General features: G+C 40.7%; 2 protein-coding genes across 6 annotated transcripts in view; one reads left to right on the forward strand and one right to left on the reverse strand.

The window, feature by feature from the left end:
• Positions 1-26,946, reverse strand: part of TMEM267 (transmembrane protein 267) — a 437,091-nt gene that overhangs the window by 60,470 nt on the left and 349,675 nt on the right. The gene's annotated exons all lie outside the window — the stretch shown is intronic.
• GHR (growth hormone receptor) overlaps positions 1-26,946 on the forward strand; it is a 184,200-nt gene that overhangs the window by 22,269 nt on the left and 134,985 nt on the right. For 4 of the 5 annotated variants that reach the window (XM_081940087.1, XM_081940084.1, XM_081940086.1 and 1 more), the window contains exon 2: positions 10,138-10,309. The exons of the other annotated variant lie outside the window; for it this stretch is intronic. The gene's annotated coding sequence lies outside the window, so the exon portion shown is untranslated. The remainder of the gene's footprint in view (positions 1-10,137; positions 10,310-26,946) is intronic. 5 annotated transcript variants of the gene reach the window in all.

A 26,946-nucleotide genomic window follows, 5' to 3' on the forward strand; every position in this document is an offset into this window, starting at 1 on the left:
GCTCCAGTTTTTAAGAAACCAAGGTTCATGCTTGACTTTCATCTTTAGATTGTCAGGCCCAGAATTTCTGCAATATCCAGCCAAAATTTCAAGTACTTTCAAGCCCCACTTAAGATAAGGAACAAAATGACATGCTTAATTAATGAGATATTTAAATTTTAAACAGTTATGGTTCAGCTAACGTTTTTAGGAATTTTGAAAGTGCCTGGTGCAAACCTGGTCCAAAATATTTATATTGCATGTTAAAAGATAATAAGGGATTCTAAGACTAAAACTGATTTCATACGTTCAAACATCTATTAATAAGTCTTGATAGACTGTCATTCTGGTTCATCTTAGTTAAGCCTTAACTTTCACATACTTTCTTGCAAATCACTGGGTATAGAATTGTAACTTAACTACAGTGGTGGGTTTCTGCTGGTTCGCACCGGCTCGGGAGAACCGGTTGGTTAAAATTACCGATCTGGTGAGAGGAGGTACAACCGGTGTACCCAGACATAACGTCCGGAACTCCTGCCCCGGCCCTGTCGCTCACCCTGGCTATCCCGTCGCAGCTCGCTTGCTCCCCCGCCCGTCTGCACTAAACTAGCCTAGCCTGCCGCTCACTGATTGGCTGGAGTCCAGCCAATCAGTGAGCGGGCTGGAGGCAACCCATTTAAAAGCGTGGCGCCAGAGTCTTTCTCATTCCTGAGCAGATGTCGCATTGCGCTTGCTGATCGGTCCTCCCTTTGCTTCGATTTGCCTTCCGGCAAATCTGTATTTTTCGGAGTATAAGACGCACCTTTTTCCCTCAAAAAAAAAAAAAAAAGAGGGTGAAAATCTGGGTGCGTCTTATACACTGAATGCAGCATTTTTTTTACCTCCTGAAACCCCGCGCCCTTTGCAAAAATGGGCATGCATAGCCTTAGGAGGCTTGTAGAATGCTCGGGGGCTGAGGTGGGGCAAAAACAAGCAAAAAACGGCCCATTTTTCACTCATTTTTGCCTTCTCCAGCCCCCAGGAACATTCTGGAAGCCTCCTAAAGGCTATGCATGGCCATTTTTGCAAAGGGGGCGGGGTTTCAGGAGGAGAAAAATGCTGTATTCAGTGTATAAGACGCACCCAGATTTTCACCCTCTTTTTTTGAGGAAAAAAGGTACGTCTTATACTCCGAAAAATACAGTACATGGTACTTATATAATAGTTTTAGATCAATATTTCACACTCCACACTATGGAGGCCTTTAAAAAAAGTCATTTTAAACCCCATAGGAAAGGCTGATAGGCTGTCAGTTGATGAAAATCATCTTGACTTATTAGCTAATAAAGTTTTAAGAGTGTAAATATAGATGCAAATGTAACATTTAATATTGATGGGGGTAGAGTGGAACAGCAGAATCCTGGGAGAAAAGAATGTGAAATTTAAAAAAAAAAGTGGAAAATCACTCCAAACTTGCCTTTATAAGGGGAAAAAACATCTTAGAAAGATGTAGTTATTGATGAAGCAGTACCGCTCTCTAATAGTCCAAAAGCCTTGTAATTCATTAATTGACCAAATCTTATGGCTCCATTTATTATGCTCTGAGTCACAAGAGAAGATATTACAGTTGCCTTTTTAAAGCTTGCATGACTTAGGTTTAAATCTCAAAGTTAGATTTAGAATCTGAGAGCCCCTGGCTCTTGGCTCACCTTATTCCCCAGTTGAAAGATAATTATGGTTGTAAAAGTCAAAACCAGGGTACATTCTTTGTGGCCATAGATTAAAACAGCTTTGGCATCCATTTTCTCAGTGGCTTTGCTGGCTATCCTTTCCCAGCTTTCTTGTGGCATGGTTATTATAATAGATTGGGCAAAGGCTAAGAGTCAAAGCCAGGGATTAACAGGCAGGAAAAACTGTCATGGTCAGAATTTAAGAGCTGGCAAATTGGGCCTGTTTTGCCTCTTGCTGCTATTGGAAACATCAATTTATGACTCTCTTAAGTCTCTGGTGAATTACAAAAGGCTTGTATGAAATGCCTGCAGCAAAAGATTCAAAAGTGAAAAAAAAACCCTGGAAATAAATTGCAGGATGCTTGCAGGTCTTTAGATAAGAATGGTCTGTTGAGAACTGGACCCTCCCCCCTCCCCAAATATTCAGGTTTGTCCTTCCCCCTGTAGGAAGTTAGCACCCAGTCCTCTCCTAGGAAAATGAGATATTTTAGGAGATATATTCCTAATATAATACAGGCCACATCAGCCTCATGGGCCACATAAGCTTCACTGGAAGAAGTGTGTCGAGATGCCACCTGGGCTTCCCCGTCGCCATTTATCCGCCATTACAAGATAGACAGTTATGTGTCTGCAGGTGCAGCGATTGGTAGGTGGTTTTTGCAGAGAGTTTACGAGAGCCAGGTGACTCCGGCCCAGACATTGGCCCATCCGTGAGGACAGTCCAAGCTTTGGTATGTCCCATGCCTGGATGCTATCTCCACCAACAATGGAGAATGGGCGTTGGTCTTACCTGAGACGCCTGATCTCTGTGCAGGTGGAGATAGTATCCAGAATATTTCCCCTAAAAGGGAGGTAGAAACTCAGCCCCCCCACCTTTGTTAATGGGCCAATACGGCCTGGGCTAGTCTATGCTACATAACAAAGATCTACCTCCTTCAGGCAGAGCCATTGGAAGAATTGCCCAAAGCCCTTTCATTACATCATCACCCAGCAAGACTCAACCAAGCGTGGGACACAGACAACCTACAAAGTTACCCTAGCCTGGCCCCATGGGAGTCTGAACAACAAATCAGAATGCATAAAACCCAGGCACACTCAGCATCTCTTCCCTTTTTTGCCCAGGATCTCAAACCATGTGATCCTGTCCACCATTAAAACCATCGTTCCAAACAGCCAGCATTGTTTCCAGTGTCTTTCTCCCCACATGGAACTGATCCCAGATGGACATTTCTTCCAATACCCCATAGATGGCAGTCAGATGATCCAAAGAAGGGAGAACAACTAACAAGAGCTTCAGCAGGAAAAATGCAAGCTTCTTTCTCTTACGCATGTTCGCTCATCCTCCCTCACAAAAAATTCACCTGAGAAAAGAAAGCCGTATTGATGAAGATCAACCTCAGAGAGAATATGTAACCTGTACTATTCAGAAATATCTACTGAGAAATGAATGGCTGAAAGAGTCACAAACGCTATAGCTCTCAAGGTTAATCAAGATTTTAACATATGTAAGGAAAATCGTTTTCCTCTTCCAACTATGTTGGGAGATTAACTTCTGTAGAAGTTAATGGGTTGCAGGTGTACCGTATGGTGCGTACAGCGCCTGCGCGTCGTTCCACCGAGCAGCTGGAATGTCACAGAGGCTTGCGGACGCGTCGCTGGCAGGTACGACGCATGCATGCACCGCGCGTGTGCGTGCACGCTGCACGTGTCCATGTGGGCGACGCCGGGCCCGTTCCAACCATACTAGTTAGAACAGGATCCGGAACCCACCACTGGTTAGCACCCACCCTTCCTAGAAAAATGAAATATTTTAGGAAATATTAAAAAGGCGGATAAAATATTTCCCTTAAAAGAGAAATAAAAATGTTAAAACAGAAACCCAGAAACCCAACTCCCTGCCCCCCAGCAGATATTTTGGTGCAGATTAAGAGCTACTGGGCCAGCTAATCTACAAGACAAAAGACCTCCAGCTCCAGGGTGATGGGATTAAAACATGATGCCTCGGGACATGATAGGATTAGCCCTCTACTCATCTAGCAGCAGAGCTCACTGCATTGCGAAATTATCTGGGGACATTACATCAGCCCAAGGGTCCACCAAACTTGATTCAGACAAATATGACATGGGAGTCTGACTACAGCCAATAGAATACATGCTCTTGCCACAGGAACAGGAAGCTCAAGGGCAAGGCCCAAGAGAGGGTATAAATAATACTCTCCACTCCATGTGGTCAGCTATCCAGAATCACACGTGCTTAATGGTTCTGTTCACTATTAAATCATCTTTCCAATGAGCCTCCCATGTTTATTTATTTATTTATTTATTATTATTTATTTATTTTATTTATTTTATTTGACTTATCAGTCGCCCCCTCTCCGCAAAGGGACTCGGGGCGACGTAAAATCAAAACAAATATACAGATGTGGCATGGAGGAGGTGACATCAATGCTTAACAAATAAGATTCCAATAAAAAGCCACTAGGTTAAAATAAATAACAATAAATTAAAACAGTTAAAATAATTTAAAACCGCAAAATTTACATTTACCGTAATTAAAATTGCCAGGGAGGTTAGAAAGTTCTAGTTTAAGCCAGGCCGGCTAGTTGGAACAGGTGGGTCTTGAGTTTCGTGCCGAAGGAGCGGAGATCGGTCGTTATTCTGATGTCTGGGGGGAGGTCATTCCAGAGGGCTGGGCCCATCACAGAGAAGGCCCTACTCCTGGGCGCCGCCCTCTGACACTGTCTGGTGGACGGCACCCGGAGGAGTCCCTCTCTGTGAGAGCGAATTGGTCGCAGGGATGTATGGGGCAGAATGCGATCCCGCAAATAGCTAGGTCCTGTGCCATGGAGCGCTTTAAAGATGGTAACTAACACCTTGAAGCGCACCCGGTAGACCACAGGGAGCCAGTGCAGCTCGCGCAGGAGAGGTGTTATATGGGAGAAACTCGTTCTCCCCATAATTGCCCGCGCGGCCGCATTCTGGACCAGTTGCAGTCTCCGGGTGCATCTCAAGGGGAGCCCCATGTAGAGAGCATTACAGTAGTCCAGGCGGGACGTCACCAGCGCGTGAGTGACTGTGCAGAGGGCATCCCGGTCCAATAGGGGGCGCAATTGGCACACCAGGCGAACCTGGTGGAACGCCCCCCTTGCCACGGCTGCCACATGGTCTTCCATAGACAGCCGGGCATCTAGGAGGATGCCCAAATTGCGCGCCCGCTCCACGGGGGCCAGTTGCTCGTCCCCGATGGCCAGCGATGGAATACACTGGTTGAACCGGCCGGTAGCCACAGCCACTCCGTCTTGGAGGGGTTGAGTCTGAGTCTGTTGTCTCCCATCCAGACCCGTACGGCTTCCAAACACCGGGACATCACTTTGACGGCCTCGTTGGGGTGGTTTGGGGTGGAAATGTACAGCTGTGTATCATCAGCGTACAGGTGGTATCCCACCCCAAAACCACAGATGATCTCGCCCAGCGGCTTCATATATGTGTTGAACAGGAGAGGCGAGAGGACCGACCCCTGTGGCACCCCACAAGTGAGCGGCCTCAGGGTCGACCTCTGCTCCCCTGCCAACACACATTGCGTCCGGTCGGAGAGGTAGGAGCAGAACCACCGCAACACGGTGCCTCCTACCCCCAACCCCTCCACCCGGCGCAGTAGGATACCATGGTCGATGGTATCAAAAGCCGCTGAGAGGTCTAATAGGACCAGGATAGAGGAACAACCCCTATCTCTGGCCCTCCAGAGATCATCCATGTTTCAGTGTCTCTCTCCCCACTTGCACACTCAGTTGCCGAAGAACTAAATATAAATGTAACATGGTATACAATAATATATCAGAGTTTGTTGCAGAAAAATCAAATCCAGAAAGCACACATAGATAACTCATTCAGTTGGATTCATTAACTTCTTTATATATATAATAACAGATAAATAAATGTACGGTACCAATAGCAGATTCTTTCAACATGGTAAAAGTTACAAGCAACACAAGCAGGAAAGAACAGTTTCATCTCAGACTTCAGAACAGACAGAGTAGTTTCAGTTTCGATTCTCAGCACACACTCAAGATCTGTTTAAACTCCCATTGGCTGACTTAGTTGCTATGCCTATTCATTGGCTGACCTTGTCTCACCATGTCTCACCGAGTCATGAATATTCTAACATAGTATCCTAAGGAAGTGCTGCTATGGTTTAAATTCCAGAGATTAAACACTTGTGGGCATCTAAGGATGTTTTTCTAGAGCTGCATCACTGCCTGCACATGTGTACACAACTGTTAAATCTTGGAATTTATGAATGCATGAACGGATTGTTTAAAAGTGTAATTTCACTTAATAACCCGTGCCTGCCTTTTGAGCAACCTTTCTTTTTTTTCTGCATTGTTCATAATCCCTGAAAGCAAACATTTGTTTTAGCAGATTGATTAAAGCAAAAGACACAGAAATCTGACTTTATTTTTAAGCAATGGCCTCAAATGTCTGGGCAGATTCCAGCCACAAGATTAGAACAGGATTGCAGGATTGCCTGCAGCTTCATGCAATTGAAAGTTCAAATTGAAGCTGCTCTTGGCTCTAGGTCAGAGAATGATCTGTGTAGGATTTACTTGGGGATTAGAGTAATAACGCTGGAGTTCAAGCTCAGCTGTGCAATGTAGATTTCTTCTTCAGTCCTGTTGTTTATAAGAGTTTGCAAAGATGAATTCCAGCTTGTCCAGAGTTTTGATTGGGTAACTTTGGGGATGCTCTCCAAGGTCTGTTGCAAAACGAAAATGTTCTTTTTTCACTTAGTTTTCTGGCATAGTTGGATCAGCAAATGCGGCTAGCATAAGCAATAATGAGTACAGTTTCTAAAATACTTGGAAAAATACATTGATTTTCAGGTACATGGGGTCATTATTCTTATTTTGTGCAGCCGAGGCATAATACCACAACACTGTCCCCTGTATCTCACATTTACTGTTTGTACAAATGTGGAGTGTTAATGTTTCTTCTTGGAAAACCAATGACAACCGCATATCAGTTGTAAAGAGGGAGCATGGCTTTGGGCAGAAAGAACGAAAAAGCGACAACAAAAATAGAAGGGTTTGGACTTTAAAAACCACAAAGCATGATCATTCATTTCTAATTTTTGGTTGGAGGCTCTGATCCCAATCCACATTAAAACAATGCCATTATTAGATCCTCTGAAAGCTTAAAATAAATCATAAGCTCCTGGAAACTTTGCAAACTTCATGCTATTCTTGTATTCTGATAGACACAATGCACTCCAAAATTTATAAGCGGAAGGTACTTATTTTGGAAGATATCTATGCCTCCATAACATTGTTCATGAACCCACTAGAACAGGGGTGTCAAACTCAAGGCCCGGGGGCTGGATCCGGTCCACGGGTGTTCTGACCTAGGCTTCCTGAGACAGTAAAAATCACACGCTTAGTCCCAAAAACCTCTTTTTATTTCAACGGCTGTGAATTATGTTCATTCACAGCCCATAATGAGTCACAAATAGTTTGTGAAGTGTCTGACAGAAGTCTGCCACAGTCTTTTGGGATAAGGCTGATAAGCACCCACCTTTAACTCCCTTGAAACGCTGCCAAAGACCTAATTGCCAATTAGTTTGCAAGGCGAAACGGCGCACAGAGTCAAAATGGAGCTTCAGAGTTTAAACCGACCAGAACAAACAAAGTTGCTTCCTGCAAAAGTTCATATCTATTTGCTCCTCTTTTATGGCTTATGGGAGGGGCCAATCATCTCCAAGCCTTACTCCAGAGTCATCCCTTTTGTCTTAACTGTTCTTGCCTTCTGGCAGCTCTGCGCATGTGCGCACTGGGAACAGGATTCCCCCTGTCCCTCTGCCTCGTTGATGTCAGACTCTGGAGCCTCCAGAGGCAGCACATAACTCCCAGATGGCGCTGACCCCCCCCCTCTGCCTCCGACGCAGAGCCCTCATCCGAGTCTTCCCCAGACTCCAGGACTGGCCCATGTTCCTCCCCAACCTCCTTGCTGTCTGACTCTACTGCCAGCTCCGCAGGCCGCCACCGAACCACAACAGCGCGGGGCTCACTATATGGCCGGCGGGGCTGCCACTTTGATAACACTGCACTATGTGGACTAAGGATCTCTTTTAAGATAGCATTAGGGTTCTAACTGATGCTCTAATTATTAATATATAATTAAAAGAGATCCTTAGTCCACATAGTGCATATCACATAGTGTTATCTACAAGTAACTCTCAACTTAAAAACCACAGTTGGGGCCAGAATTTCCATTGCTAAGCAAGCTGGTTGTTAAAAGAATTTTACATACTTCTTTTGCTACAGTTTTTAAGTGAATCAGATCACTGTTCAGAGAATCCGGCTTCCCCCATTGACTTTGCTTTTTGGAAACCATCTGAGGAAGTGACAAATGGTGAGAATGTGACCCTGGGACACTACAACGGTTGTAAATGCAGATTTCCAAGTGCCTGAATTTTGATCACATGATTGTGGAAATGCTATGACATTCATAAGTGTGAAGATTGATTGTTAGTCACATTTTCAGTGCTATTACAACTTTAAACAGTCATTAAACGAAGGATTGTAAGTTCCGGAGGACCCATACTTTGCTAATACAGTGGCTTTCTGAGATTTCATCTTCCTGATCTCTTTCTTAGCTGATAAAAACAAGTGCTAATCTTGAGCCGCTGTATGCAAAAACATGGTTCTGTCAGTGAGATGTGGCTTGCTCCCAGAATCCCCATTTCAGCCCAGAATGGCTTTCCAATCAAGTGGCAGAACTGGAGCTACTGAAGTATATAGCATCATTCAAGTCTGAACAGAACATTTCACATTCTTATTACCTGATGATTGCAGGGCCCATTATTGAAGTCAGGTCTTTGTGCCTGAAGGAAATCTCTGAGAGTTAGCACATCTAATGTAGGGTGTTAGTGTTCTTGAAGCACCCATCAAGGAGTGTAATTTTAGAAGGTAGATGAAGATTCAGTCTGCTTCATATTAGTAACTAGTGATTCAAGAAGATACAGCAATTTGTTCTCAGTAAAGGAGGCAGCTCAGAGGAGGTATTCAGCAGGTTCTGACCAGTTCTGGAGAACCGGTAGCGGAAATTTTGAGTAGTTTGGAGAACTGGTAAATACCACCTCTGACTGGCCCCGCCCCCATCTATTCTCTGCCTCTCAAGTCCCAGCTGATTGGAGGAAATGGGGATTTTGCAATAACCTTCCCCTGGAGTGGGGTGGGATTGTAGATTTTACAGTATCCTTTCCCTGCCATGCCCACCAAGCCACGCCACGCCCACAGAATTGGTATTAAATTTTTTTTGAATCCCACCACTGAGGCAGCGTATTTCCTCTGCATTTTTTGCATCATGCAGTTTCAGGCCATTTGCTAAGTTGTTTGTACATTGATGACTCACCGTTGACAGTACCTCTGTACCCTTCACCTCTCCATTTTCTGGGAAGCATGGGGGGTTTCCAGGATTGGCCTGCTTAGTCTCATTGTTGTCTCTTCAAGGCAAGAAAGTCCCAAGATCCTCTCAGTATAATCAGAATGAGGGGTTCCATCTTCTAGAAGGTTGGTTTATCACACCTTGAAATATGGCACGTCCATCCATTTACTGAGAATTCTTATGCCCCCAAAATTGCTAACTTCATGATATTTCCCTGCCGTAGTACTAGATTAGATATATCATTGATCTGGCTCAGTTTTGGGAAGGTCCAAGGTCAGTGATGGCTAACCTTTTTGTTGTCGTGTCCCTGCACCCATAATGCAATGTGCATGCAACGCCCACAGCCCGTTTTGGGCCTAGTAGGCCTCCCTGCAACCTCCTGGGACCAAAAATGGACTTCTGTGGGGGGGGCACTCCCCATCCCCCGTGCATGCGCATGTGACCCCCGACCCCCCGTGCATGCGCAGCAGAGACCTGAAAATCATCTGGCCATTGGGAGGCATGTGCGCATGCACGGTGGAGCTGAGCTGGGGCAATGGCTTGCGTGCCCACAGAGAGGGCTCTGCATGCCACCTGTGGCACGTGTGCTATAGGTTCGCCATCACGGTTCTATGTTAATAGATGCCCTTGAGATGGAGTCATAATACATCTATTGGACTATCTAGGATTACAGGAGTCAAATTCCAATATATTTGAAGAACAGCATCTTGGGGAAGGCTGCCTTTCAAATACTTGATGACAAACATACTGAATGCAGCTAGCCAACTGTTCCTTTGACTCTATTCTCATCATAGACAGGATGAAGGCAATTTTGGAGGACCAGTTTGATTTCCACAAAGTTCTGCCTTCTCTCTTTTGTTGAGCCCAGCACAACCTGGTGTTCCAAGCTAGTTATAAAAAATTGATGAAGGTGTTGGTTTTAACTCTGTGTTATTAAGAATAAGCAAGCAAACAACAGTCTCGTGTTTTCATCTTTTCACTAAAATTCTGTTTGTTTGCTCTGTCCCAGATTTCCCAATCCTTGGCACCCTCCAGATGGATGGATGGATGTCAACTCTCAAAAATCTCAGCAATCACCACACTTCTGCGAGTTGAGGTCCACATATCTGGAAGGCCCCCAGGCTGGGGAAGGCTGCTGGAGCTGATTATCTATTCTGTCTCACTTGAAGTTTAATTGCAAGGTACGTTTTTGAACCATAACGATTTTTATTCCGTTGCCTCTTTTTCTCCCATATTCACCATAAGATTACAGTGTGGTAAAATACCTGCCCTATGAAGAGCCCAGTTATAAACTGGTTCCAAAGGCTGAACAGTTGCTACGGCCCATTTGTTATGAAGAATAGCAACGAAGTTCTGGTAGCATTATCTGGATTTTCTTTTCTCAGCAGATTGACAGGCAGCAACTTTGTGAGGTTCAGGATTAGTTCTCTCCTTCCTCACCTGCCATCCCCTTTTCATCTGGGATACTCTTCCAATTTGTACAGATTATTTTCTTTCTGTATTGTTTCAAGGAAAGGCCTCTATCGGTATGGGCAACCTTTAGATCTTTCATATGTTGCTGATTTACATGTTCTTGGAGCCCAACTGGGTATAGGGGTATCTGTTGAGAGAGACTGAGGATTAAAAATGTTAGGAAGGTTGACAACAGTTGAAGCCCTTCCCCTTTATATGTTTGGCTGCACTAAAAACTGGTGTGGCTTTGATCACATGGTTGTGGCTGCCATCTTGACTTTTTTGATACCCTATTTCTCCCCATAAATAAGCTGCTATATGGCAAATGATAAGAAATGTTGGCCGCTGTAGTTCATTAAATTTGTCTCACCAACCTGCTGGAAAATTGGGGGAAATACCTTATTGATCACGACTGTTACATTGTTCATTTTGTCGTCATTGCAAATGAATTGGATGGACCATGAAAAGGTGAGAAAAGAAAACATTGCTTTTGTTATCCCTAAATAGCCATTCTTGGTGGAGAAGGATTTGCTTGTCCTTGCACGACTAGAAGGGCATCTTGTTTAGCAAATAACTGAGTTGCGGGACTCATGACTACAAGGTTATTTGGATAATTTTAAAATGGACTGAATGAATTCAAGGAGGACATGGCTATAAAGGATCATCTCTAAGTTGATGTCTCCTAAGCCAGTGGTTACAATGGCAGATAAAAGATATAAAGATAGTCCTCAACTTATAACTGTCCAATGGGTCAAAGTTGCAACAATCTTGGAAAAAGTGACTTACAACTTGTATTCACACTTATGACTGTTGCACCATCACTATGATCATGGGATCATGATCCAGACACTAGGCAGCTGGCTTGCATTTATGACCAATTGCAATATCCTACAATCATATGATCATGATTTGTGAGCTTTTTTTTTTTTTGCTGATTTCCAGCAAAATTGTGATTTGCCTAATGACCACGGTGATTCACTTAAAGAACTCCATAAAATTGTCATAAATCTTAAAACTTAAGGCTGCAACGAGTTATGATAGAAATTACTGTCCCAATTGTGGTCATAAACTGAGGACAACCTGTACCTCCATCTTCTGCTTTTAAGCACTCCAAAGACATCTAGTTGGCCGCTTGGCATAGCAAAATTGTAGACTAAGATGGAGATACCTTGACCTTTAAAAAAAAACACAGTTCTTATAACAGCTGATTCCTTTTTACAGGAAAGGCTTTTATTTTTAAAATAAACAAACAAGGTCAGTTTCAGTTGGTTTTGATTACAGTTCCCACCGGTCCATGCCACATGAGCCAGTGGATAGGAATGATGAGAATTGTTCAAAACCTCTGAGCAAACATTGTCTGACCTCTCTGGACACTCAAAAGCAGGAAGAGAAATACTAATGCCAACAGAAAATTAGTTAACCAGTTAGAAATCCACTGAAATGGACAATTGTATTATTCTGGGGGAAAGTGATAAAATCACTTGAAGTGAGTTCCTGCAGAATTTGAATCCAATTAGGGCCACTAATGACAAGGCTGAGAATCTTTTCTGAATTAGGGTACCAAGTTATCACTTAATCCATGTTTTCTATAACATGCCAGTTCGTCCCTTGTTGCAAAAACTACTTTATAGTTTGAAGCATCTTGAATAAGATCTTAACCCAATTCATCACTCCATCATTACCATTCCCTCCTTGTGGATAGATCTGTTGATCAAAGGTGGCATTTCCACAGGATTAAGAAACGGGGAGCAACATCAAAACAATTGATTTGTTTTGTCTGCCTAATCACAGCTATGTTGGATGGAAACAAATCAAGTTTAAAACAGTTTATAAATAGCTATATCCTATCAATTATGATAGGTGGGATGAAGAGTATCTAGGAAAGTGGTTGAAGATAGAGGAGGTCATGGGTCTTTATGGGAGATGGTGCATTGTGATCAAAGCTGCATCTTTTGCTTGTTCAGTTGCCACACTTGTAAAAATAGTGGTATAACAATCATGAATTTCTGCTTGTCATCTTGCGGATTTTGATACACACGTACAGGTGGAAGTTACTGGGAAAAGGAAGCAGATAATTGCATCATCGATGGCCTAGCATGCGAGTGTCGAACTTGCAGCATCACATTTGTGACGTTTTTCCCATTCGCGGAGCTGGAATGGGCACGGCCTGTGTTTGACACATCCGGCCCGCGGGCCACCGGTTTGACAATTCTGGCATAGCACATTGTACATCACTTTTTACTCTGCAATGCAAAAGGAAGGGTTGATAGCCCCAGCTATTTTCTTATTTATTAAATTTATATGCCACTCATTTCACTCTGCAAAGTGACTTTTTTTTTTCATTGGTTGTGCTTTTTTTTTTTCTATCCAGGAGTTCAGGGCAGTATATCCTGTGTCTCTCTCATTTTTTTTTCCTGTGTGAAATAACTTAGAGATGTAGGTTAGATTGAGAAGGAGAATGTCAAGAGGTTTTCAGTTTCTCTCTTTGGCAGAGCTAAAGCTATCTTTGAATTTTTTTAATGGAGCAAATAATTAAACTCCAGTGATGTCATTTTTAAAATAATCATTATCACCTTTCTAGACTACCATAATGTTTCCATTTTGTGTAGATTGAATAACTAGTTTTTAAAATCTAGTTTTCATTACTTTTGTTAGCAGTTTTAAATCCTTTGCAAAAGAAATGCAGTAGAAATATTTTAAATATTGTAAAGATCACGTGCTTTTGGTGCTATGATTAGGGATTTTTGTTTTAGTAAGGTAAAGGTAAACGTTCCCCTCACACATCGCTCTCCATTTCAAAGCCGAAGAGCCAGCGCTGTCCGAAGACGTCTCCGTGGTCATGTGGATGGCATGACTAAACGCCAAAGGTGCACAGAACACTGTTACCTTCCCACCAAATGTGGTTCCTATTTTTCTACTTGCATTTTTTAAGTCCTTCCGAGCTGCTGGGTTGGCAAAAGCAGGGACAAATAATGAGAGCTTACTACATTATGTGGCGCTAGGGATTTGAACCGCCGAACTGCCGACCTTTCTGATCGACAAGCTCAGCGTCTTAGTCACTGAGCCATCACGACCCCTCTTTTGTTTTAGTATAAAAGCATTTTGTTTCAATTTTACCTACTATTTTCACTTGTTCCCTTAACCCTTATCTTTTCCTCTGCACTCAGACTGCAGTATTTACTCTCTGAGGTGAACTTGGGCTCTCTGATACAGGTAAAATATATGGCTCTTAGGCAACTGGGCCTTGAGAGATAACTCTTGCTTACTTAGCTCTTTGTTTTAAAATAGCATTGATAATCTTCTCCAACCTAGAGCCCTCCACATGTGTTTGATTACAACTCACATAATGATAATTAGGAAAAGGATCTTAAAAGAACTCAGTGGGACTTTGAATCTGCTCTCCTAGCCTAACTTACAGCGGTGCTTCAAAAGGAGACACATTTCCTAACTGGCATTGCAACACTTGGTACATTATCTCCCCGGCCTTGTGCAAACATCAGAGAATTAATCACTAGTGAATTATTACCTAGCCATTTCTGTTATTCAGGGTGTCTGGAACAAAAGGGCCCTTTGCATCCAACTCATCACCACTGACAATTCAGGTAGAAGGATATATACTATATTGCCAAAAGTATTCGCTCACCTGCCTTTACTCGCATATAAAATTACTGTAAGTGACATCCCATTCCTAATCCATAGAGTTCAATATGACATCAGTCCACCCTTTGCAGCTATAACAGCTTCAACTCTTCTGGGAAGGCTGTCCACAAGGTTCAAGAGTGTGTTTATGGGAATTTTTGACCATTCTTCCAGAAGCGCATTTGTGAGGTCACACACTGTTGTTGGACGGGTTTACGTGGCTTACCACTTGGTGGCTGAGTTACTGTCATTCCCAAACACTTCCACGTTCTTATAATACAGCTGAGAGTTGACTGTGGAATATTTAGGAGCGAGGAAATTCCACGACTGGATTTGTTGCACAGGTGGCATCCTATCACAGTTCCACGCAGGAATTCACTGAGCTCCTGAGAGTGACCCATTCTTTCACAAATGTTTGTCAAAACAGTCTGCATGCCTAGGTACTTGATTTTATACACCTGTAGCCATGGAAGTGATTGGAACACCTGATTCTGATTATTTGGATGGGTGAGCAAATACTTTTGGCAATATAGTGTATTCTGTAGCAGCTAGATGGATGGGCAGGTTATGACCCTTTTAAAAATATGTGGCTACTGTCTGTGATAGCTTGGCCCCAAGTGATAATTCTGATTTGTTGCATTCAGTATTATATAGATTGATTTATAGCTGTCCTTCAGGGCTTCTTATTGGGATATTCCCCAAACAAAGGTTTTATTCTGAATTACAGCCTTTTCCCTCCTCTGTGTTTTTTGCCTTTCCCTTTTCTTCCCATTTCCTACAGGTGTTTGGCATCTGCTTCCACAATATTTTTGCCTTCTGTTTCCTGCCTTGCAACATCTGTGTGTTTGGATGGGGAAATCAAAAATATTCTCCATCCTGGTCTTTGAGAATATGTTTTCAAAATAATAAAGATTCATGTGTATTTATATATGAACATGTTTCTTCTTGAAACTGCAGATATATATTCATGGCCTTGGACTTATGTAATATAGAATCAGGGATGAAGAAAAGAAAGCTGTGCTAAATTTGTAGCATTCTGTCAAGCATTGGAAATGCTTATAGACTACTTAATCAACAAAAAGAGAGAACTCAGCGGCATAATTTGGAAATGAATGTCCAAGCAATGTGGAAGTACATTTTTAAATACTTTTGTTAATCGGAGTCTTAGAAATGAGATTTCTAGTATAGTGTGGTGGCAGACAAATAATACTCTTACATTATCATGAATTATCACATGGCACGCTTTTCAACGTTTTTTTTTTCCTTTTTAGCCTTATGGCTTGAAGATAATGAATATATTTGCTATACCACAGGTCTCAAACTCGATCATGTCACGTGATGTATCATGATGGTTTTTGCTTTTGCGGACCGGGGATGGGCGTGGCCTGTATGTGACGCATCCGACCCGCGGACCGCCAGTTTGACACCCCTATACAGCTATGCCTCGTTTTGGACAAGAAATGGAGAATTTGCAATTATCCTAATGTGTGGTTGAACTGCAATCCACAACATCCCACATCATTAGACATACTGGCTGGAGCCACTAGGAGTTGTAGTTCAAAAACATCTGGAGGGATACATTTTTCTGACCTTTGTTTTGAAGCAGTTAGTGAACTTTAAGCATGAGGCAGAGACTGTGCATGATTAAGGGAGCCTGGCTGCTGATGTATATTTATGCAGCAATTGATAGGCAATCTATACTGCTGTTACCATGATGCTAAATATTAGTATGTTCATCGATACAAAACAGTGTTTCTCAACTTTAGGAACTGTCAGATGTGTGGACTTCAACTCCCAGAAATCTCCAGCCAGCATGTTGTCCATCTACCGCTCATAGGTATTCACTGGGATTCAACAGAATACAAATAATGTAAATAAAAAGATCCTCCTTCAACAGTCATGGATTATCAACTCTGTAAAGTGACCAAGCCCCTTTCTTAAATGAAGAAAAAGTGACCAACTGCAATTAAGACTTTAATCTTAGACTTGTAGGGTGTTTAAAAAATAGAAAAGCATATTTCTTCTTTAATCACCCATCTCTGATTATGACCATTTCTCCACTTCCTGTGCTGTGTGAGGTACAGGCCAAGCAGAGATCGAGGTTCCAGGAGATTCATTTATTATTGTTTCTATTTTAATTTAATCTTTCTCCATGGATGAAGTTCTAGACAGCCAATAACAATAAAAACAAAAGCTTAAGTACAGTATTAAGATGGTTATGAAAAATCCATTAAAAATCCATGGTTAAAGAGGAAGGACTTTCCCCCCTTCTTAAATGAATAAAAGCAAGTGACCAACATTTATGGAGGTGTTGAAGGTGTCTGGTAACATACTCTGAGGCAGGAGAATTCCTCAAAGAATAACTTTATTGGATATGTCATATTAGCACAGGCTGGTGAAAACCAACTGACTGTTCCCGTGGTTTTCACCTAATTAAAAGTAAAAGTTTTTCACTTTCTCAAAACTATCAGTCACATGGTCCAATCAGAATACTGTCCAGTTGCTAGGTGACTCCAGTCCCCTCCTTCTGAGCACCTGCAGGAATGTCCTTGGTTCCCAAGCGAAAGTATTTTGTTTTGACTACAAGCCCTAACTCTATCTATTCCTCCCCTCCCTGTCCCTCTTCTCTAGTGTGACAGTGCTGAAATTTCAAAATGGCCTCAGTCGGGCCAGCTTCAGGGCTAACAGAAGGAATGTAAAGATTCATTCCAGAGGAGTAAGAGGCAACTCAGCCCAGATACTACGTGTGAAAGAAAGAAGGTGAAGACAGCCCCTCCCTAATAGTTCACAGAATATGTTGTGGATGCAAATAGATTGGCCAGTCTGGCAAGATTTTGTCTGTTGATGAGAAACAATAAATAATTCAGTTTGGAAGAATTGCCATACAACTAATCCACAACACAATTGAGCCAAAAATTTCTGTTGCTAAACAAGGCAGTTGTTAAGTGAGTTTTGTTCCATTTTACAATCTTTTTGCCACAGTTGTGAAGTGAATCATCCAATCATTAAGCGAATCTGGCTTTCCACCATTGACTTTGCTTATTGGAAGCCGGTTGGGAAGATTACAAATGGTGATCACATAACCCCAAGACAATGCAACTGTCATAATTATGTGATTTTGATCACAAACAAATAATTCCCTTACCACTGTCAAACTATTCACTAAGTCTGCATTACTATTACTATTAGTCTTCTCATTGTTCCTATCATCCATCTCCTTCCACTTATGACTGCAGGACTGTAACTGTTGCTTGTATCCTTACGATTTATATTGTAATTGATTGTTTCCTGATTGCTTATTTGTGACCTATGACTATCATTAAGTGTTGTATCTTATCATTCTTGACGAATGTAACTCTTCATGTCTTTTTGGTACACTGAGAGCATATGTACCAAGTCAAATTCCTTGTGTGTCTAATCACACTTGGCCAATGAAGAATTCTATTCTATTCTAACTGTAGGGATGCTGCAACAGTCATAAATGTGTAAACCAGTCAAAAGTCATTTTTTTCAATGTTGTCGTAATACCGAACAATCACTAAATCAATGGGTGTAAGTCGAGGACTACCTTTATGTCATTCATGGTTTGGGGGCCTGACAGGAGATCCCAGACTTTGTCTTTTTTGTTGCTGAAGGACTGGCTCGCGATGCTTCTGCCAGCAAAAATGGACCTCGCGTGGGTTGCATGTGGGGGGCCCTGAGCTCCGTTTACACTGGCAGAGGGTTTCAGGAGGCTGTCGCAGCTGAAAACACCGCCACAGGCATCCCCAACACAAATGATGTCAAGCTGGCCATGCCCACCCCAATGTGAAACACAACCCTGATGTGGCCTTCGATGAAATGAGTTTGACACCCCTGCACTTGCAGGTTTCTAGTTTTGTTTTAATTAAAACTTTGTTGCAGTTGTAGATATGGTACAAAAATTTCCATTTAGAATGAATAACAGAGAAAGAATAAGATAATATTACGTTATCTCCTTGGATTTTTTAAAATAGGCATGGGGATGAATATATATTCATAAAACTCTACTAACTAATGTATTTCTCACTCTGTCCTTGGAACCTGAACAGGTAGCCTATTAGAAGTGGGTCTTTTGCATATGGATCAATAAATTATATTTGTGTGTCCTTGTATCTTTTCAAAAGCACTTCATGGTGTTGCTTTATATTTTCTCTCACATAAGGAAAGGTACTTCTGTACCTTAGATTGGAAAAAATGTAGGTTTTTCTCATTGGACACTAGAGACTGTTTTTAAGTTTCAAAAGAAGAACAAAAGGAAAAAAGAAAAGAAAAGAAAGAATTTAAAATTTTTCTAGCTGAGAAGTGCAGGGAAAAATTTTGGCACTCCATTTGACCCGATATTGGTTTATCTCAATTATGCACAAGAAACATGGTGGCTCAGTGGCTAAGACGCTGATCTTGTCAATCAGAAAGGTCGGCAGTTCAGCGGTTTGAATCCCTAGCACCGTGTAACAGAGAGAGCTCCCGTTACTTGTCCCAGTTTCGGCCAAATTAGCAGTTTCAAAGCATATAAAAATGCAAGTAGAAAAATGGGAACTACCTTTGGTGGGAAGGTAAAAGCGTTCCATGCGCCTTCGGTGTTTAGTCATGCCGGCCACATGACCATGTAGACATCTTCAGACAACGCTGGCTCTTTGGCTTTGAAATGGAGATGAGCACCGCCTCCTAGAGCACATATGTGTGAAGGGAACTTTTACTTTTTCCTTAATTATGCATAACATCAGGGCCAGGATCAGTGATGCTTGTGATTCCCTCCTCATCCACCTGTTCTTCATATTTTTTTTCATACCCTATGATAGAATTATTTTTGGGTTTAAATTATATTTTTCAAATATTTTCTGTTACGCACTTTTTAGTAATCCCAGTTATAGAAGATCCTATCCTATCCTGTTCTGGGAACTACAAAAGAGGTTAGGATCTGTCTATTGCTTTTCAACCACAGGTAGCCCAACTTGACACAGAGAAATAAGAACGTGTTGAGTGGTTTAATGATTTAAGAGTACTTATTTGAGTACTTATTTGAACCACTGATATATCTGATGTTTTAAAAAGTGTCTCAACTGATTTTCATAAAACAGTAAAAACAAACAGTCAAATGTTAGTTCAAAAACATTCTGAATAATAGATGGCTGCTTATCAAGATAAAGTCTGAGAGCAAAGGTAACAGTTAATAATCAAAACAACAATATATTTTCTTTAATTAGTAGAAATGATGCTGGAGAACCTTCCTAAAATGGAAATTATTATTAAATTGATCCAATTGGTTTAGGAGTAGCTGGAAATCGGACTTAGCAAGAAACTATAAGCTTTCCGCAAGATCTGGAATAGATCTGAGGCAGAGGTGATATTCAGCAGGTTCTGATCAGTTCTGGAGAACCGGTAGTGTAAATTTTGAGTAGTTCAGAGAACTGGTAAATACCACCTCTGACTGGCCCGGCCCCCATCTATTCTCTGCCTCTCAAGTCCCAGCGGACCAGGAGGAAATAGGGATTTTGCAGTAACCTTCCTCTGGAGTGGGGAGGGAATGGAAATTTTACAGTATTCTTCTCCTGCCACGCCCACTAATCCACCCCATTCCCACTAAGCCACACCCACTAAGCCACACCCAGATCCGGTAGTAAAAATTTTTGAATCTCATCATTGATCTGAGGTATAGCTAATCTCTCTCGCCACACATTCCAGATTTTTTAAAATTATTTTAAACATAAAAAAACAGCATAAAAAATTCTCATCCATTACATACAGCATGTCGTTTGGTTACAAGCTTTTGTGCATCCATATTTTTTTCCCCCAAAATTTTATTGGTTTTTACACATTTATGGGGAAAGGTAAGGGGATATATAAAAAATTTTGGTAGCTCCCACACTAGTGATAGAAATCCATCCAAAACTCACAATTTTTACAATCTTAAAAACAAAAGATAAAAGATAAGCGGAAAACAAAGTCTTATTCTATATTGTCAACCATGTGTTCATTCATTTTCCTTTGTCACTTTCTAGAATATCACCAATTACTGTTATTTCAAATACTTTTATTTTTGTGACCTGAGCCTTTTCGATATTGCTCCTTCCTCCCTGTCCCCAGAGGGAGCCTCAGCCCCCCTCCCTCTTGTCTTGTACCTTGCTGTCCTTTTCACTACCTTCGCTGTGTTCATCCTCTAGGAGGGAGAGATGCTTTTTAATGAAGGCTTCAGCCTCCTGCACTGTGTTAATTCTAATCCTATTTCCCTCCCAGAAGATCAACTTCTGCATCCATATTTTCAATTACATATACAGTCACAAATTTTCCATCCAATATGACTAGGTACCTCACTTTCATTTTACATTATATATTCAATTACTGTTAATATTTCTTTCCTTTCAGCAAACCTACTTCCCTTGCATTCTTAATTATCTATTTAATAACAATATATTCTTAATTATCTATTTAATAACAATATATCTTATGTAACTTACCTCATTCTGATTATTTTTACAGTATAAATTTTTTTACCAACTATTTATGTTTATACATCACTACTTTCAATTATACATAGTCCCACTAATTCATCCATCAAGTATGCTTATGTTCATTGTTGTCCTTGTACATCATACATTCAAACAAAAATATTATTCCTTCATTTTTAAACAAAGTATTCTAAAGGCTCACTTCATAAAAATACCAATCTTTCATTACTTCCTTATTAAACCATTTATCAACAACAAGATATCTTTATAATATACATCACTACCTAGAGTTATGCATAATATTACCAGTTGTCTATTAAATGTATGCAGATTCATTATTATCCTTATCCTTCATTTTGAAACAAAGTATTCTAAATTATTCAATTCATATGTATATCAGTCTTTCATTGTATCGTTATTAATCTATTTGACAACATAATTGTATTATCACTTATCTCCTTCAATTAAAACATATACTATATTGCCAAAAGTATTCACTCACCTGCCTTTAGTCGCATATGAACTTACTGTAAGTGACATCCCATTCCTAATCCATAGGGTTCAATATGACGTCGGTCCACCCTTTGCAGCTATAACAGCTTCAACTCTTCTGAGAAGGCTGTCCACAAGGTTCAGGAGTGTGTTTATGGGAATTTTTGACCATTCTTCCAGAAGCGCATTTGTGAGGTCACGTACTGATGTTGGACGAGTTTACGTGGCCTACCACTTCGTGGCTGAGTTGCGGTCATTCCAAAACACTTCCACGTTCTTATAATACAGCTGACAGTTGACTGTGGAATATTTAGGAGCGAGGAAATTCCACGACTGATTTGTTGCACAGGTGGCATCCTATCACAGTTCCATGCTGGAATTCACTGAGCTCCTGAGAGCGACCATTCTTTCACCAATGTTTATAAAAACAGTCTGCATGCCTAGGTACTTGATTTTATACACCTGTGGCCATGGAAGTGATTGATTCTGATTATTTGGATGGGTGAGCGAATACGTTTGGCAATATAGTGTACATAAAACATTTTTCATTTCCAGTTTTTTTCATCCAACCACTGATAAAACAAGTCCCATATCTTATAAAATTGCTCATCTTCTTGTTCTCTGATTTCAAATGTCAATTTACTCATTTCAGCACACTCCATTATCTTTCGCATAACTTCCTCCTGTTTTGGTATTGTTTCATTTTTCCAATTTTTTGCAAATACAATTCTAGCTGCTGTTAAAACGTTTATAATCAAATATTTCAAGTCTTTATTGTAAATTTCTGGTATAATTCCCAATAAAAAATCTCTGGTTTAAGGTCTATGTGTTTGTGTATCATTTTCTCCAACCACATGTGAATCTTAGACCAGTATCTTTTAGCTTCAATGCAAGTCCACCACATGTGGTAGTAAGAACCCAGTGTCTGATGACATTTCCAACACTTTTCTGATCTATTCTTGGACATTCTTGCAATTCTCGTTGGTGGTAGATGCCACCTGTAAAACATCTTATACAAATTTTCTCTATATGCAGTTAACATCGTCATTTTATAATTTTGGGACCACAATTTCTGCCATTTCTCTAAATCAATCCCATGTCCAAATTTTTTCCCCCAAGCTATCATAGTTTCTTTAACTTGTTCCTCTTGTAGTTTAACCTCTAATAAATATCCATATAATTTTTAATTACTTTTTCATCAGTACCTGTTAAAATGTTGTCTAATTCCATCATTTTGTTATAAAGACATTTTGATTTTCTATCTTCATTATATCTAGAGTGTATCTGCACATATGAATACCAATTCATTTCTATTCCTTCTTGTTTCAACTCTTGGATAGATTTTAGTTCACCCTCTGCATTCAATATTTCAACATATCTAACTCTTTGTTCCTTTTTATATATTATTGGATATGAAAATGCTTCAATGGTAGATATCCAGACTGGCGTTTTTAAGTAATGTAATCTTTTAACCTTTTCCCAATTTAGTAGCAAAGCCTCCCTTATGTAATGTCTTCTAAAATAACCATGTGCTTTAGTTCCCTTATACCATAAAAAAGCATGCCATCCCAACAGTAAATCATGACCCTCTTACATTCAATAATCTAGAGTTTTTTAGTGTTATCCACTCCTTAATCCACATCAGGTTTGTTGCTTGATAATTTAACTCCCAGTCAGAGAAGCCCAATCCTCCTCTTGTTCTAGCATCTTTTAGCAACTTGAGTTTTATTCTTGCTTTTTTCCCTTGCCAAATAAACTTCAAAACTATTTTATTTAGATCTTCAAAACAGTCCTTGCCCAATCTGATTGGAATTGTCTGGGTAAAATGTTCATTTTAATTGTAGAAATTCTTCCTATCATTGATAATTGTAAATTTTCCCATTTCATCAAGTCAGTCGCAATTTGTTGCTTTAGTCTAATATAATTATCCTCCTTAAAAGTACTGCATCTAGCTGATAGATATATCCCCAAGTATTTAACCTTGTTTGTGACTTGAATCTGCAAAACTTTTGCCAACTCTTCCTTTCATCTTAATGGTATGTTCATTGTCAAAATCTTTGTTTTGTCTTTGTTTATTTTCAAACCTGCTACTTTTCCGTACTCATCTATTCTTTCTAACAATTTGGGTGCTGTCTCTAGTGGATCTTCATGAATAGAAACCAAGTCATTGGCAAACGCTTGTAGCTTATATTCTTCTTTTTAAATTTTCATTCCTTTTATTTCTTCTTCTTTTCTAATTTTTCTATTTAAGACTTCTAATGTTAAGACAAATAGTAACGGTGATAGTGGGCAACCTTGTCTCGTACCTCTCTTTATTTCAATAGAATCTGTCAATTCTCCATTTACCATTATCTTTGCTGTTTGTTTATGGTATACCATTTGTATAGTCTGAATAAATTTCTTACCAAAATTCATCTTTTCTAATTGTAAGAACATAAATTGCCAATTCACATTATCAAAAGCCTTCTGTGCATCAAGAAACATCAAAGCCATTTGTTTTTCGGGATGGGCCTCATAGTATTCCAAAGTATTCAAAATCATTCTCATATTGTCCTTAATTTGTCTCTTTGGTACATTCCAGATTTTTTGTATGTACAGTATATGTGTTGTGTGTATGAGGTAGCAACCATCTTTCCTTTGTCCCAGAATTGTTAACAACAACTACAAGTGATTAATGCATATTTGTGTCAATTTGCAATCTCCATTTTGAAAAGATTGTAATTTCCAAAAAATAATCTCCTCAATTTTATCTTATTTTTGGAATTTTCTGCTTTACTGCCATGTCTTCTATTTCACCCCAGATGACGACGAGAATCCAAAAATTCATTTCAATTATTTCCTGTGAAAATACAAGTAGTCCTTGTTTAGTGACTGCCTTTCTTGGTGACTATTTGCAGTTTTGATGGTGATGAAACAATAACTTTAAGACAAATCTTTGTATTTACAACGTTTCCAAGTCTAAAGCAAAGAAAACCTGAAGTAAGATTATAAGCACAGTTGCAGTTTCACTTAGTAACAACTTCATGACCAAGTTGCTGATTCCAGTTGTGGCCACAAAACAAGGACTACTTGTATTGCAGTAATGGCTTTTGGACTTATTATTATTATTTTCTTGTAGAGACAATACACTTTGTCTTTAGGGATCTTCTGGAGTCTTTCGTATTTTGAATTCTCCTTCCTGCTCTCTAATTCCATCTTTCATTCATTTCAGATGTGAGTCTATCATCAAGATAACTTTTGGGATGGACAATCTCATCCCTTGTGTTTGCTAATGCCTCTAAACCCTATCCATTCCTAAACATTGTTGGTGCTGTTGCTTTAGTGAAAGCAAATCTGAATGGACTCTTTCTTGCCAGTATTTGTGTTCGCTTTGTTTATGTCCTTCTAGAGCTTAAAGGGGATTATTCAGTACTGTTCAGAAGATGGGAACCTAACCACAGGATGCAAGTGGGAGGGTGGGCTGAGTTGGCGGGAGGAAAGAACATTCCATTCAGAAATAGCAAAGTCACTGGTACTTTGCAAGCAATAATCTGTCCATGCTATAAATATAATAGAGGAGGAGTTACATGTTGTCCCCCTAACTACTCACAATATATGTCTGACTCTAAATTATATGCAAGAAGGATGGTACTCCATCACACTGTCCATCAATACATCTTAGCCATTTGCAAGCCACTCACCCCTCGTTGTGGTTTTCATGGCCAATGCTTGCTGCGTCACTTGACAAAAAAAAAGGAGTTCCAAAGGGAAATGACAGATGGAAGAAAGGTTAAGGATATAAATCATGTCACTGCAACCCACTTTGGTGATTTGGAAATTTTAAAACTGCCAAAATACATGTTGTGGGTGTCTGGTTGATGTAGATTTACACCTTCCCCTGTTCAGAGAGGACTAACCATGCTTTCTTTTGGATCTTTTTTTTTTAATCCTCCAACTTCTATCCTGGAATTTACTAGTGGTCTCCATCCAGATATTAACCGACTCTGTGATGCTGCTTAGCTATTGGGGACCGCAAGGTTGGAGATCAGCCACTGAGTGTGCCAAGCAAACAGCCAAACAACTTGTGACTAAATGTAAACGTTGCTCCACCTTCTTTTGGACTGCAGCTCTGAACATGCTGTTCAAAGCTGGGTGTCGTCCTTGAGTTGACAGATGTTGACATTTCCCTGCCTCAAAGAATGGCATCAATTACACCAGTGTCCTGGGATTTTCAGAAAATATCCTCTGAGGAAAAGCAGCAGGATTAGGCATTTTGGAGAGGGAGGCATGTCATCTTCTCCCTGACCAAATCTTTATCAACCTTAAAAACCTGCTTTCTCAGAAGCGCTGTTTTCCTTTACCTTCTCAATCCATTTTTGCTTTGGTCTTTTATATAGATAGAGATACATAGATAAGAGCCAGCGCTGTCCAAAGACGTCTCCGTGGTCATGTGGCCGGCATGACTAAACGCTGAAGGCGCACGGAACGCTGTTACCTTCCCACCAAGGTGGTCCCTGTTTTTCTACTTGCATTTTTTACGTGCTTTCGAACTGCTAAGTTGGCAGAAGCTGGGATATGTAACGGGAGCTCACTCCATTACGCGGCACTAGGCATTTGAACTACTGAACTGCCGACCTTCTGATCGACAAGCCCAGCGTCTTAGCCACTGAGCCACCACATCCCTTTTATATATGATATACTGCACACTTTAAATAAATGAGCTGCCTAAATAGTGAGGTTACATAAAGGCAGAATGGCAGATGATGGGAAATTTAGCAAGTCATAAAACCCCAGCTGCTGGTGGTGTTCTTCAAATAATGGTACTTCCTATTATCTTGTTTTGAATCTCTTTGTGAGAATTTGTGAGGATGCTGTTGTGATTAAGCTGTGATACAGGGGCTGAATAAAATCAGCATGAAGAGATCACAGATGAATCACATGAAATACAATGAGCTGTGCCATTTATTATTTATTTTTTGTGCTTTTGTCATTTTCTCTCTGGAACAGAATATTGCTCTTTTTTTTGCCTTTGCTTTTTCCCCATAGTTTCTCCCTATTTTATCTATTATTTAATCTTTTCTGCTTTCCAGCTATGATGCCATTTAAAAAAAAAAAACTTCCCATAGTCCTCTGTTATATATGCAGACTTCCTGCAAATGGTTTTTGTATCTCGAGAATTCTGCGGTTTTGTTTGCTATTTTTATACCCTCTAAACCAGAGGTGGAGAACTATAGCCCCTTGTGGACTTCAACTCCCAGAGTTGGGGGGAGTTGAAGTCCACAGATCGTAAAAGGGTCATAGTATCCCACCCTTGCTCTTACTCACTATATCAAACTGGTTCTCAGTAATTAAGATGCTGGGCTGAAAAGTTGGTATCCCCTGTTCTTATTCATTGATCTGGCTTACATTGCTGATCTTTCTCTAAGGAGTTTGGAGCAGTTAATGGTTCCCAGGTAAACTTATTAAGGCATCTTCTAGGATCAGACCTACCAGTGGTGGGATACAACAGGTATGCCCCGGTACAGGCATACCGGTACCTGCTGGGAGCACCAGCTACCATTCCGGTACGGTGCTCTGGAGGGCCCACTCTTGTTATCACTATTTGAACCGATAGGGGCTTTTGCACACGGAGCGTACAGCGCCTGTGCAATGCTCCGCCAAGCAGCTGGAGCGTCGCGGGCGGTAAGTATGTATGTGCATGCTGCGCACGTTCACATGGTGGACGCCGGGCCCCATTGCAGCGTACCGGTTGCAACGGGATCCAGAACCCACCACTGAGACCTACCCTT

Source organism: Natrix helvetica (genome assembly GCF_964273705.1).
Source record: "Natrix helvetica genome assembly, chromosome: 2".
Taxonomy (NCBI): domain Eukaryota; kingdom Metazoa; phylum Chordata; class Lepidosauria; order Squamata; family Natricidae; genus Natrix; species Natrix helvetica.